Here is a 13,779-nt window from a genome sequence, read left to right as displayed (position 1 = left end):
AGCTTTGCAAACTTAACACTTTTTTTAGCCAATGAAAGCAATGGTATCATATGTTCAAGTTACACCCTTGACACAAAAACAGAAATAAAGCAGATGATTATATCAGGAATATATTTCAGAACAAATCACAGTTATTTCTGTGATGTGTGTGTGCATGCGCATGCGTACATGTGAAAGAGAAAAAGACTTGCCAAATAACTTTTAGTTTCTTTTAATAATTTTCCAAAAAAATCCAAACCCATAACTTAGTTACATCACTTGAATTGGCAACAAAGCCAGCCACAGACAAGAAAATCATTAGTCATATGCCTACATATCCTTAAATCTCTATTTCACTTCTCTTTAGTTTTCAAGTATTGCTAACCAGGGTTCATTTTCCAAAGGCAAATTAAAGTGACCCGTACTCTAATTATCAAGAGATCCTTCTATTGAAATCTGCTATTGCCTTGTGACCCCAAAATACACTAAGGAAAGTAATAGTAACAAAGTCTACTTTATGCAAGACATTTCTACATTGGAATTACTTGGTTGATTGATACCTGATATCACTACCTAGGAATCAAAATTATACTATGGTGTATTTTTGCATAATAATGGCCAAAGAAGTGCATTTGGGCAGATCAGTGTTGCCACTAAGAATAAGAATCAAAGCTAAATAAAACATGTTAATCTTTTGAAGTCAGCAGACAGCAGCAATGACAAAGAGAATGGAAAGGGCCCAACTCTAGGAAATGAATGGCGTTGCAGAAGTAAACAAATCTCTGCACTCACTTCCATATGAGAGACATTTGCCAGTTCTCTGAATGACACAAGATGAGAATCTGGGTTTTGTATGCAAAAAGGGATGCTAGAGGAAGAGATATAATCAGCTTTTGACATAGATATGAGGAGTCTCAAGAATATTGCCAGTTTTCCTCCAATTTCTGAATTAGCATACATAAAAATAAAACTTAATAAGGAATCTAAGAGTTTTAATAAAGCCTAAGTAGTATCATTATAAAATACCATTGAATAAGCACTCTAGAAAGAGATTGCAAACATGTGTGACAATTTCCAAAAAAATAGAAAGAACTGATGCAAATCAACAGTTTCAATACATGGTACAATTCAAAACAAAAAGGCAAACGATATAAAAAGAAATTCGTGAAAGAACATGCCTATTTGTCCAATGATCATAAGGAAAGTTGTTCAGCTCATTGATCATTAGGAAAATCAGCATTTAAATAACTGACTAATTAATACTAGAAAACTATAATAAAAATAATAACAATGCTAATGTTGGTGAGATATACTACAACTCTTCTATATTACTGCTTGAGCACTTAATAGGAAAATACTTGGCAGTATTTACTGATGTTTAGCATATGCTTATCTTTGATCATTGATGCCACTCAGGTAGAAACTCTATAGAAATCTATTCATTTGTTTCACCAAAAGTACAAGATGGTACTGCTCATGAAATCTTTGAATTGGAAGGTATCAAAAATAAAAATCTAGTTACAATACCAGAGAGGTAGTATAAGGTTAAGAAAGGCATCTTCCTTGCATGCAGCCATCCCCAGTTCAAGCCCTGGCATTGCAAATAGTACCATGAGCATAACCAGGAGTTATGCTCACTGAGCAGATAACTAGGAATAATCCCTGAGCACCAACAGACGTGACTCTAAACAAAATAAAAAATATAATTACATATAAAAATTAATATTAATATGTTTCATTGTCACTGTATGACTGTCATCCCATTGATCATCGATTTGCTGGAGCGGGCGCCAGTAATGTCTCCATTTGTCCTAGCCCTGAGATGTTAGCAGTCTCTCTTTACTCGTTCAGGATGGAAACATACAAAATATGGTAGTGGGAAGGTGTAATGATGGTGGGATTGGTGTTAAAATATTAAACGTAATCAAATATCATGAACTACTTTATAAACATAAAATTAGATCACTATATCACTGTCATCCCGTTGCTCATCAATTTGCTCGAGTGGGCACCAGTAACGTCTCCATTGTGAGCCTTGTTGTTACTGTTTTTTGGCATATCGAATACACCACGGGTAGCTTGCCAGGCTTTTCCATGTGGGTGGGATACTCTCGGTAGCTTGCCAGGCTCTCTGAGAGGGGCAGAGGAATCGAACCCGGGTCGACTACGTGCAAGGCAAACACCTTACCCGCTATGCTATCGCTCCAGCCCTCACTTCAGAGCACATATACTAAAATTGGAACGATACAAAGAAGATTAGTATCTTCTAATATTAGTATCTTAATCCCCCTGCGCAAGGATGACATACAAATTCGTGAAGTTCTCAATGTATGTTTGACAAAAATCATTTGTCAGATATATGTATCAAAATATTCATCCCATGTGAGACTTACATTTTCATTCTTTAATATAATATTTTCATAAATAAGAATTTGAATGAGTGGTTTAATTTTTTCTTTATTATTAATAGATTTTGTGTCTTTAAAAATCTTTAACCATCCTACACATTAATATATTTTCCAGTTTTTTTTCACATAAATTCACATAACTACTATTTTAACCCATAAATCAATCTTTTGTCAATCTATCTGGATTCTATCTTTTAATAACAACATATAATTGCTAACATATAGCACAGGTTCAGAATTGTGGTTCTCAGGCTGGAGCAATAGCACAGCGGGTAGGACATTTGCCTTACATGTGGCAAACCGGGGTTCGATTCCCAGCATCCCATGTGGTCCCCTGAACACTGCCAGGAGTAATTCCTGAGTGCCAAGCCAGGAGTAACCCCTGTGCATGGCCAGGTGTGACCAACAAAAGCAAAAATAAAAAAATGCCAGAATTGTTGTTCTCATAAATATTCCATTAACAAATGCCTGATGCTGAGAAGTTGTTCCTCATGGTGCTCAGGAGTCCACGTGGTCCCCAACACCAAACCCAGACCTCCTGCAAGCAAAGCATATGCTCCAGCCTATTAAGCTATAGCTCCATCCCAAACACAGTTATTTTTAAAGGTTCTTAAAAAGATATTTTATTGTGGGCTGGAGAAATAGTACAGCAGGTAGGGAGCCTGCCTTACATGTGGCCAAACGAGGTTCACTCCCCAGCATCCCATATGGTTCTCTGAGTGTACCAGAAGAGTCCTGAGTGCAGAGTAACCTCTGAACATGCCAGGTGTGGCCCCCCCAAAAAACACAAAAATTTATTATTGAAATATTAACTTCTAATTTTCTTTTCTTTGGATGTCTTTGAGAAATATTGAATTCATAAAGTTGAAAATATCCCTTCTCAATTATCCGGAGGACTTTTTGTAGCATATAAGGATTTGGTAGAATTACTCAATATCACCATCTCATTTGAAATGTTCTTTATTCATAGATTATCTTTACTACATAGAAGGCCATTTATCTAATTATTTTGTCCGGGAGGAGGGAGCCTCCCCAGTGATGCTCTAGGGTGCACAGGCTACTCCTAATGCATTGATGATGCTCAAAAAACCCAGTGACACAGTGATGCTAACACCCAGCAGTGCTTCAAGCTATCAAGGTTATCCTTGTGGGTGCTTAGGGGTCCATTTGCCGTTAGGGACCAAGCTTGGGATCTTATTCATGCAAGCATGTACTCCACTCCTCTGAACTATTTCCTTAACCTAAGTAATCTAATTTTTGAATTAGGTATATGTTACTACTTTCTCTAACATTGCCATCCATGTCATTGAATTTACTGAAATAAATATGTCCATAGTATTTTCTTACTAATTTATTTAAAGTCTGTATGAGCAATAATAATGTCCTTTCCCAACACTTATCATTTATATCTAAAAATTTTTCAATTTTATCTTCTCAAAGGATTGACATTTAGGATTATTAATTTTCACTGTTTCTTTTGTTAATTGGCTAGTCCGAAAGTAGCAAGTGGTTGCAAAGGTCAACCTAAAGTCAACCTGTAGCAAACTATAAACTAAAAATCCTGGATGTACTTGGATTTACCTAACTCAATACTGCACTTGAGTAACTTTTGGTTGGAGCAATAGCACAGCCGGTAGGGTGTTCACCTTGCATGCAGCTGACCCGGGTTCGATTCCTCTGCCCCTCTCGGAGAGCCAGGCAAGCTACTGAGAGTATCCCACCCACATGGAAAAGCCTGGCAAGCTACCCGTGGTGTATTCGATATGCCAAAAAACAATAAAAACAAGGCTCACAATGGAGACATTACTGGTGCCCACTCGAGCAAATCGATGAACAATGGGATGACACCAGTGACAGTGATACAGAGTTACTTTAACTTCACTGTCACCCTGTTGCTCATCAATTTGCTCGAGTGGGCACCAATAACGTCTCCATTGTGAGCCTTGTTACTGTTTTTGGCATATCGAATACACCACGGGGAGCTTGCCAGGCTCTGCTGTGCTGGCAGGATATTCTGGGTAGTTTGCCGGGTTCTCCAAGAGGGACAGAGGAATCGAACCCGGGTCTTTAATCTCCATATTATTATAGATTTGCTTTTGTTCACTTTATTATCTTTTCCTGCTCAGTACCCTATTTGATCTTCTGATTCATGGCTTAATATTTATAATGGTGAACAACTGTCTTGATCTTTATAGCTTTATGCTATCTACAAATCAGGTAGTATATTTTCTTTCACTCTATGCGGGGAAGGGTTGTGTTCTGTTTTGTTTTGTTTTACCTACTCCTATCAATGCCCAGGGCTTACTCCTGGCTCTGTGCTTAAGGATCACAGACAGCAGGGCTCATGAGACCATATGGTATGTCAGGGATCAAAGCTGGGATGGCTTAAGATGCAAGGGCCCTGTTCATTATACTATTGCCCTGGCCCTTTGACCTCTCTGCTTTATAGCTGTTTTGGCTATTTTGTATTTTCAATTTTAAAATTAATGCAGTAATTGTTTAAAAGTGTGTGCTTAGTTACATAATATTGAAGTTATGACATATATGGTAAATTTTCTTAACAATAGGTAGTCTACAAAGTTATGAAAATGATATATTTCATCTCTCCATTAATTTACTTATTTTAAAATCCTATTCTCAGATATGAAAAATCTACAACTCCATCATAAAATGAATTCTTAAAATAATTTTAATCAGTGTTGATGTAACATACTTCCAATAATGTTAATGTTGAATGCTTTTGATATACCTATTGACTGCACTTTTGTCACCACCAAACTACCCATTATATTGCGTTTGTTTTGCTATTATCTTAAGGTACAACTTTGGATATTTTACTTAAAATATTTCTTCTATTTTAGTGTAAGCATAAATTTTTCCATATGCAGTTGTAGTTATAAATGATAATGTTTAATATGTTATGCTTTGATTTTCATTATAGTAAGTATATCTTCCAACATTCCTTATGATTTCTTCTATGATACATTGATAATTTAGAAGTACATGGTTTATTTTGTTTTTTGATTTGTTTTTGTTTGGTTTGGGGGCCATACCCAGTGATTAGGGTTTTATTCCTGGCTCTACACAAGGCAAGCACTCCACTCACTGTATTATCATTCCAGCCCTTCCTAGATATATGTGGTTTAACATCTCAATATATGAGTATTTCTATACGTTTTGTGCTATTTATTTCTAACATAATATAACTATATAAAGATTTTGTATTTCACTTAATCAATCAAATAAAATGGTTAATGGTGATTTTTTTATATCTTCTATAGTCTTTTAATTTTCTATTTTTCTATTAACGAACAACAGAAGAAAGTTGATATCTTTAACCATCTTCAAATTTGTCTATTTCTGTTGAGAGTTCTATCAAATTTTTAAAATATAATTTGAAACTGTAATTGGTTATATAAATATTTAAGATTGTTAAATATTTCCTTTTGAAAAATTCACCCCTTTATCATTGTACAAAGTCTACTCTAAGTCCTTGTAATATTCCTACATTTGCAGATTACTATGTCATATAATAGACTTTCAATCTTTTAGTAATCATTATGTCAAGGTCTATGATTCTTCATTTTGCCTCTAACACATATGTTTTTTTAAATAAACGAGACTTCTTATTGACAGGATGTCTAGATTATATTTTTTAACTAACATGACAGTTTTGCTTTGTTTTATTCAGTTTATTTATATTTAAATTATTGTGATTTGACTTAAATCTTTTAATTTACTAATTTTTTTTAGGTGATCCCATATATTATTTGGCTTTTTACTTTTCTGGCCAGTTTTAAAATGAGTAGACTTTATTATTACATTTTTATCTACGTGTTTGGTTTATTAGTTATAACTCTATTTTAAGAGACTGCTTTAGTGTTTACACAATGCATCTTTGAATTTGTAATCTGCTTTCAAAAGGTATTATACCATTTCATATACAGTGTAAAAAGTTTGCAATGGTTCATTGCAATTTTCCTCCCTCCCAATTTTTGTTTTTTGTGTCATAGATTTCACTTTTACATGTACTTTACACAAAGATTTCTCGCTTTACACTAACAATTGTCTTTTAACATGATGAAAGAGTTTAATATCTTCCTAATTCTTACATTTCCTTTTCTGCTTTTGCTGCACTTCAATTTCTGTTCAATAATATTTTCCTTGTTTTTAATAACTTGCTTTAATATTTATTGTAGTGTTGCTCTACTGGCAATAAATACTCTCTTTATTGTTTTTTGTGGAAAAATATTTTGCTGTTTCAAAATTTATTCTCACTTGACAGATTTTAAATTTTTGTTTACCGTTCTCATTTTGAAAGCATTCGGTTCACAGAGAATTCAGAGAAAGCTAAGGATATTAGCCACCACCTCTAGTTCCTACATTTGCATAGTCTTTCTTTTCCCATTTCAACAGTCTTCACCAGAGTGAGAGGCCTGAAGTGATAGAACAGTACAGTGGATAGAGCATTTGCATTTCACACAACTAACGTGGGTTTGATCACTTTCATCCCATATGGCCTTCCAAGCATTGCCAGGCACAATTCCTCAGTGCAGTGCCTGAGCATCGCCAGTTGTGACCCAAAAAAGCCAAAAAAAAAAAATCACCAGAGTGTATATCTGTGACAACTTCTGGACCTGTATTGACACATATCATTCACAGTCATTGTTTTCATCAGTGTATATATTTTGCATACATACCCATGAAAATGACTAGTATTTGCCATTATAGTATTATACAGAATACTTTCAAATTTATGACAACCTACTTTGCCTCTCATGTTACCTTCATAAAGTCTTATATTATATTTATATGTTTTCTTACTAAACTGTAAGTTCCAGGAGGACTCTAACAAGACTTTCATTTTTGTTTAGTTTGGTTTTGTTTGGTTTTTATTTAGGGGCATTTCTGGCTGTGCGCAGGAATTTCTCCTGACTCTGTGCTCAAGGATTACCACGGACAGGCTTCAGGGATCATATGGATGGGATGCCAGGGATCAAACTCAGATCTGCCGTGTGCAAAACAAGTGTGCTACCCACTGCACTATCTCTCTGGGCCCCTAGACTTTTAGTTTTACCACTAGAAATATACCTCTCGGTTATTTTTAGTTAAATAGTTTCTGATGAGAAGCCAGCTACGATTCTAACCTTTGCTCCTCTATATTACTTCACTTTTCTCTGTGATTGATCTTTAAGATCCTCACTTCAGATCTGGTTTTCAACAATTTCCTTCTTATATATTTAAATATGCGTATGTCTTATGTATACAACATATTGTTATATATAGATCTATTTATCGATCAATAATCTACTATTGATTGATAGCGAAAAATAAATATTCTCTACTGAAAAAAATTTCTATTTCTCTTTATTCCTTCTGTCACTTGAATGATATTATATATATATATATATATTTTATTCACCAACAGTTATTTGATATGAAGTGGGGAGTTTGGACCACACTCAGAGATGCTCAAGATTTGCTCCTGGTTCAGTGATCATAAGAAGAACCAGAGATTAAACAAAATACAGCCATGTATGTGCAAGGCATTCTTGTTAATCCCTGTAAATCTCTCTGGCCTCACCAACAGCTTTTGGATACTGTGTTAGTATTTCTTAGCTCCTCTTTTTAACTAGTATTTCATTTTGGAGAAGTTCTCTTGGTATATTGACCCAAGAACTGCCAGGCATAATTCCTTAGTACAGAGCCTTCTTTTATTTCCACCTGCCTTATTCAGCTGTAACCAACCAGTTTGCTGAATTAAGTTCCTTAAAAACTTTTATTTCCTAGCTCACTGTTTTCAATTTAAAACATTTCATGTGTCTCTTAAAATATTTTGTCTTATAGGATTTCCATATGATCACTTCAAACATGTTCCCTATTTTATTCATTTGATTCTCTAGCATAGTAATTATTAGCACAGTAATCTTATATTCCTGTTTTAGCATCTACATCCTCCACTCTGTGCCTGGTCTATAGTTTGTCTTTTAATGATTATACTTATGGTTATTTTTTCCTTATTGTGCTTTATACAGTTCTAATTGGGTGTTACTTTTTGCATATCAAAGAACCCTGGAGCAAACAATATCAATTTTATTTGTTTGGGGAACATTTTCGGTAGTACTTGGGTATCTATGTACAGTTAGTGATTAAACCTGGGTTTTCTTATATTAAAGCATGCCCTCAAGCTCTTTGAATGATCTTCCCAATCCTAAAGGCATAATTTAAGCACTTTACAATCATAAGGAGCTTTATTCACTTTATTTGAAAACAAATAATGTAGTCCTAGGTACAGACATGGCTTTTCTTGGGTTATGAGTAGAAGGAAGGCTTGATTTAACTTATTAATTGAGTTGTTTTGAATAGTGGAGTTCTGTCATTATTCACTGTCTTCAGTTTTGGATTATCATTACGTTCATAGTGTAGCACCAGGACTTCTAGAACTGCAACCAGAAGAAGGCTAGTACTGCTGGTTGCTTTGTTAGCAATTCATATCTGAGCAATAGAGTGGCTCTTTCTACTCACTTGCTCTCTGGACTGTTTCTGCTTATTATTTAGTGCTAAATTTATAATGGCTTGGGGAGGCTTCTATTTCATTGTTTGAACTACATATTCAAAAAAAGTTTAGCTGGACCGTTTGGCTACTGTGCACAGGGAATCACTTCTGGTGGGCTTGGGGGGACAATCTAGACTGACAGGGACCAAACCCAGATTAGAGTCATGCAAGGTTACATGCAATTACTCTACCCACTGGACTATCACTACGGCCCCAAAGCTTTTTGTTTGTTATGAGAAGAATCTGGTAAGTGAGTAGTATTTCTTGATGTCACCACGTCATACTCTACTCCAGCAAGTCTTAATCAGGAGGTAAAGGCCTTCCAGTATCTTGCCCTACACACTATTTCTGTGAGTACTCAGTGGAGATCCAGGGAGAAGACTTTGTGAGAGGGGAAAAACTGTCCTTACATCTGGGCTTCTTAGTTTTCCTAAACTATAGCATTCACTCACTCTACCATTGTCATCTCTTTACAATATTTTTTTCAATATTTGTGGTTTTTCACTTTTAAGAATTAAATTTTCTTGGCTGTTTTGGGACCTCAATGGCACTTGAAATAAGTTGTAACCTTATAGATTTTCATTGTCATTATGATGAGAATTTCACTCTTTTGCACCTTTGGCATACTAATTAAAACAGAACTTTCCTGCTAGTATTTTGATTGTGATTCAAATCTATAGATCAACTCTAAGCATGCTCATGTATATAACATAAAAATCTTTAGTGGTTGACTTAGGAATAATACCTATTTACAATTATTAGCACTGTAGCACTATCGTCCCATTGTTCATCAATTTGCTCTGATACAATATTATAGTTATGCATGCTGACTTATCTTGGGGAAAATTACCCTTAACTAAAAATTATCTATATTTCCTCTTTGGTGGTTAAGAACACAAGAGAAACTTCCAAGCCATGGAGCCAACCTCCCGGTACTTATTTCTACCATTCTTGGGTGTTAGTCTTCTACTCCATTATTTTATATTCCACAGATGAGTGCAATCGTTCTATGTCTGTCTCTCTCTTTCTGACTCATTTCACTTAGCATGATGCTTTCTATGTTGATTCACTTGTGGAGGGAAGGTAGCAATACTCTCTCTTATTCTCATTTTAATGGGCATTGTAACAGCTGCTCAAAGCAGACAGCTACCTGTTAATTGTGAATACAACTATAAATATCCAATAATCCCTGTTCAGGACACTTTCCTTTGCACATTACATTTGTTAATGTGCTTTAACAAGTTCTCTTGAAGTTTTATAAAAGAAATGCAATTTTCAGCGCAAAAACGTATTTTCCTGTGTGGTGGACTCTTGAGAATTGTGTGAACGGTTTGCATTCAAAACTCAGAAGACTGCCAGTTAGTTTATGGTACAGAAAAGGTAGCTGGTTCCAGGTCGCTCCCCAGACATCCAAAACCTCTCCTTTTCCCGTGAACAATGACCAGGTCCTGCCACTGACGCTGCCTGGTTCCATGAGCGATTTCCCCGCCCTGTCCCACTCTGTCTACTCATCTCCCGTGGACTATGGCCTGGTCCTGTCCCTGAGCTGCTCTCTACCAGGTGTACACTTTTCTCTGTTTCTGGCCACGGCTGCCCAGGCGCCCAGAGCCCTTTGCTCCGCACCTCCTTGGGTTTTTCAGCTGTACCCCAACAGTTACTGTCGTCTCGTCCTGATTTTCCGACTCTCCAGCCATTGCCACATGTGCTTGGGTAAGAGTCCTGTGCTCAGTACTTTGTCACTATCAGGGTGTCCAAGTCCTGCCTGCACCTGCCCCTGTCCGGCCCACCTGTACTGGGCCCTGTGTCTCGGTCCGGGTGCGCCACCCTACCTGATCTGGGGAGAGAAGAGAATACAGATTGCAGGAGCTCAGAGAGTGAGATGGGACTGGGGCCTTTATCTGCTGCCAAATCCCTCCCACAGCTATCCCATTCTACATTCTGATTGGCTACCTGTTCCAGGGGCAGAGGTTTAAAGTGACCTGGCGCTCTACACCTCAGTTCCTGCTGTGACAGTCACACAGAAATTCTCAGAGTAGCAAATAGTCAATGAGTCCCTGATTTTTCAGCTTCAAAAATCTGTCTTACAAACAAAACTTTTCATCTTGGATATTTGTGCTGAATTCTGAGGGGAAAGGAAAGTTTATTCAAGATTCATCTATGTTAGCAACGGCACCCGAGCCTGTCATTTATTGATTGCTTTGCTTCTCATGTACACTTGCACTCTAGGTAGTTTTGTGGATGTTACCTCCAACAAAATTGCTTTTATATTAAAATAACATGAGTACAGACAAGAAAGTATACATACACACATGTGCACGTGTGTGCACCCCCCCCCCACACACACACACAGAGCACAAGCACACATCACACCTTAAAAATAATATAATCTGGCAGATAGACCCTGCCGTCCTTTACTGGAATTTGAAGGCACTAGAAATAAGAAGACTAAGTAGATTTGTATTTAGCTAGTCATTTTACAGATAGAGTAAATGTGGCCAGTTTCATAAAAGCAACCCTATAGTGTGAGTAGGAAATCAGGATTCAGATGTGATGGAATGCAGCAAAGTTGAAGGTCAAATTACCTACAGAGATACTGATCCCTGAGGGGAAGGTAGTAATTGAATTCAAAGCACCTCAATAAAAAAGCTATTGTCTGAACACCTTCCTAGAGTTGCTGTTTACATTCATCTAGTAAATGGAAGTTTTTCACTCTTCATTTATATTTATCTGCTTCTAATGGACTTCACCTAGGAAAAAAAATAGTTTATAGGAACAGGGCAGTAAATACTTTAAGAAATCTCCATTTCTCGGAAAGGAAAAAGCAGCAGATATACAACGAAATCTCACTTAAATTCTCTGATTCTAGAGTCATGGTTAGCAAAGTATGGCTCAGACTAAATCTGTTTTGACCATTGTTTTTGTTAATAAAATCAAATTGGAATCTACCCAGGTTTGTTCCATCCTCCACACACATCCTTACAAATATTTTAAATGGAAACTTTAAACTTGCTGCTTTACTAAACATTTTCCAACTCTTGCAAATGTTGTTGTGTGAGATACAAGGCTATGCACTCTATGACCTGCTTACCTCTATAGACATCACGTTTCCCACTGCTTCCTGTGGGATCTCGTACTCAGTCCTGCCATTTCTCTTGGCTCTGGACCTCGGCATATGCTCTTCTCCTTGGTCTCGACTGACTCATCTTTATCATTTCCTTACAAAACACCAGATATCTTGGAGTTCCATGTGCTCCCATAGAACCCAGAAAAACAGCTTTAACAGTGATCATTCTATTATTTGTGGTTTACGGCAGAGGATGGTAAATTAGAACACATTGACCAAATCTGGACTGCTGTCTATTTGCACATCCCCAAGCTAAGAATGGTCCTAACATTTGTAGACAGTTCTTAAAACTCCAATAAGAAGTGGAGTTTTACATGATGCAAAAAAATTGACAGACTTGGAGGGACCAGAGAAATAGTACAGTGGGATTTGTCTTGCATACAGCCAACCTAAGTTTGATCCCTGGTACCCATATTGTCACCCAAGTATGCCAGGAGCAAGCCATGGGCACTGCGGGTGTGTCACCACTAAAAGAAAAAAGAAGGAAGAGGAGAAGGAGCAGGAGGAGGGGGAGGGAGAGCAGGAAAAGGAGGAGGAGGAGGAGGAAGAGGATAAAGAAAAAGAGGTAGAAGAAGGAAAAGAAGAAGAAGAAGAAGAAGAAGAAGAAGAAGAAGAAGAAGAAGAAGAAGAAGAAGAAGAAGAAGAAGAAGAAATTAAATTTCATTGTGCTTAGATACAGTTTTATTGGCAGTTATATTTGTTTACATATTGAATCATACCCAAGAAGGTATATTAGATATGATAATGAACTCAATAAGGTGAGGATCAGGTAGAGTAAGCTTCAGAAAAGAGTGCTTTCACCTGTCTCCAAGACCTACCTTAGCCACCTGGAGAAATGTCTGATGTGAGTCAACTGGAAAATTCTTCTGGGAGTACCTATGTGACATGGATGTTCACATCTTGCCAGCCTCTGAGGCAGCTGTCAAGCTACAATTGAAGTCCGCTTACTCTATAATATGTGGCAGATGATTCCTGCCACTGAATTACTCAGGGAGCTGTGGACAAAGACTGGAATTGTTCTCAGGGGTACATTAATCAGTCCTAAACTGGCACAGGTTTTCAGGGTCCCTTGCCTTCCCTTACAGAAAAGAATTTCAGGAGGAAATAGTGAACAAGATACAAGATAGTTTTTATTGAACAAAATTTACTTAGAAGGACATGAGGTGAGAGACAGTCATATGTGTTCAAGGGAGAACATGGGCTGGACAGGAGTAATAGTACAGCCAGGACAACTTTTGCCTTGTACGTGACTGACCGGGTTGGTTCCCAGAAACCTATATGTTCCCTGGGCACTGACAAAACTAATTCCTGAATGCAGAGTCAGAAGTAACCTATGAGCATAGCCAGGTATGACAACCCCCTCGCCAGAGAGAGAGAGAGAGAGAGAGAGAGAGAGAGAGAGAGAGAGAGAGAGAGAGAGAGAGAGAGAGAGAACATAGAACATGGGTTTCTCCAGAGTGGAAAAGCAAAGAAACATGTTCAAGGGAGAACAAGGCTTAAAACAGCAAACAAGCAAAAATACAAAGAAAGATACATGTTCAAAGCAAAACAAGTATTTGCTAACATGCAAAGAGACACAAAGAGATACAGATTCCAGGGACAATATTGGCTTGAAACAGCAAGTCCTGCATAGTTTACAGGATTATATACAATTTCTCCAAATGGTTCCCACTTCCCCTCCACCCTGGCCCGATAAACACACCCAGACACAT

At 37.1% G+C, this 13,779-nt stretch overlaps 1 pseudogene; it reads left to right on the top strand.

The window, feature by feature from the left end:
- The first annotated feature begins 2,186 nt into the window (after positions 1 to 2,186).
- Positions 2,187 to 2,313, top strand: LOC129402878 (U6 spliceosomal RNA; annotated as a pseudogene).
- The last annotated feature ends 11,466 nt before the right edge of the window (positions 2,314 to 13,779 follow it).

This window comes from Sorex araneus, chromosome 2 (assembly GCF_027595985.1).
Source record: "Sorex araneus isolate mSorAra2 chromosome 2, mSorAra2.pri, whole genome shotgun sequence".
Lineage (NCBI taxonomy): Eukaryota > Metazoa > Chordata > Mammalia > Eulipotyphla > Soricidae > Sorex > Sorex araneus.
This window is presented reverse-complemented; position numbering and strand designations above follow the sequence as displayed.